Consider the following 1,996-nt stretch of genomic DNA (forward strand, 5'->3'; position numbering starts at 1 on the left):
TTCTTCTTCTTCTTCTTCTTCTTCTTCTTCTTCTTCAAGATTTATTTATTTATTTGAAAGTCAGAGTTACACAGAGAGAGAAGGAGAGGCAGAGAGAGAGAGAGAGAGTTCTTCCATCCGCTGGTTTACTCCCCAGTTGGCCTCAATGGCTGGAGCTGTGCTGATCTGAAGCCAGGAGCCAGGAGCTTCTTCCTGATCTCCCATGGGGGTGCAGGGGCCCAAGGACCATCTTCTATTGCTTTCCCAGAACATAGGCAGAGAGCTGGATCAGAAGTGGAGCAGCCGGGACTCGAACAGGTGGCCACATGGGATGCCGGCACTGCAGGCAGAGCTTCACCCGCAATGCCACAGCGACTGCCCCCACTCAAAGTTTCTTGTCCTTGTAGACTTTTCGCAGGAAGTCAGCTCATCTATAGGAGTGGCTGTCCCAAGGATTTCGGTTCATTGTGCTTCATCCATCCCATGTTTCTGTCTCAGGAAGTGTGGGCCATTCCCTTGCTCTCACGAAGCCTGCATGTGCCATCCCCACCTGGCACAATTTGGAGCTTTGGGCTTGTCGGTTGCACACAGCAGGAACCATGCAGCTGGGAGCCTTCTCTGAGAGCAGCTGGCCCTCCTTGCCAGCTTCCTGCCTGGGCAGCGCCCACTCCCAGTGGCACTGTGTGTCTGGGGCCATCTGAGAGCCCCAGGCATGGCGATTCTCTGACAGCTGTTGTTGGTTCTCAGCGCATAAGGCTACCTCCTCCTTAAGCAGGAAGCTTCCGGAGGCCCTGCCTGGGCGCTCCACTTGCTTATTACATGGCACATTGCATTCCCCTCCCCTGCAGAAACTCGAGCTGGGCACTGGCTCTGACTTTGCAGTGCCTGAGGTCTGGGTCTGGCGGACAATGGGTCGGGGCAGTGGGGGGGCCTGGCGGGCACTGCCTGCTCAGGCTTACTGCAGACAAAGACCTGGTGCTGGTGCTGTGAACCAGGGCAAGGAACGGTGAAAAGCTGTGGGCTCCCCTCACCCCATCCCCTCCCAACACGCTTCCTTGGCCGTGAACGTACTGCCGCCTGGGTGAGAGCCTGGCCACATTTCTTCCCTTTGAGACTCACATCATTTTCGTCTACGAACAGCTTCCTCCAGGGCGGCTGCGATGTTTGTGCTTGCAAACGGAGCATGTGCTGGCACTTTGGAGTGCTGGGGTGAAAGGGAATTGCTATGGTCCGGGTGGTTTTCTCCTCTCCCAAGCTCAAGCTGCTACCTTCCCCCACCACAGCAGCACTGCCAAGCGTGGCCTGTGGAGGTGATGGAGACACGAGGCCTCTGCCTGCACGACGAGTGGTAGGCACCCTAAGACAGGGCTTCATGGAGGGGCTTCAACCCCTCTGCCCAAGGACACAGAGCTCCGCCTCTCTGGAGGACACAGCACTGAAGGCTCCACCGTGGCAGCAGAGCCTGGACCTCACCAGCTGACCGGCCCTGCTGGCACCTTCATCTTGAACTTCCCAGCCTGAGCAGCTGGGAGAAAAGAATCTGGGTGCATGTGCTCAGGGAGCTACCCTAGTAAATGTGCCATGGACTAAATTTCTGATCTCTCATTTTATGGATGAGTGAAGTGAGAGGTAAAAATGCCTTGCCCACAATCACCTTTCTTGCAAGTGATGAGGTTGAGATAGTAGTGCCTTCAGATCCAGGTCCCTTATGCACTACCCCGAGTTGTCAGCTGATGCTGGATTAGAAGCGTGGCCCTTCCGCCTGTCCATGGAGAGGTGTGCTAGGCTGAGGGAGCCTGGGGGCCGATTAGCCCAGCAGCTTTCTCCCTGGGGCTACAGGGAGAATTTGGAGGCAGTGGCTTGCTTGAGGAATTCCTTCCCGACCTGTGCTGGTGCTCGCCAGGAACGGCCGGTCGGAAGGCTGTGCGCGCTCTGTCGGTTTGCCTCTCTCACCCGCAGTTCTCCTTTTCCCACTGCGTGAAAGGAGCCTTGCTCTGCATCCTGCATCTTGCCTCAG

This window comes from Oryctolagus cuniculus, chromosome 6 (genome assembly GCF_964237555.1).
Source record: "Oryctolagus cuniculus chromosome 6, mOryCun1.1, whole genome shotgun sequence".
NCBI classification, from domain to species: Eukaryota; Metazoa; Chordata; class Mammalia; order Lagomorpha; family Leporidae; genus Oryctolagus; species Oryctolagus cuniculus.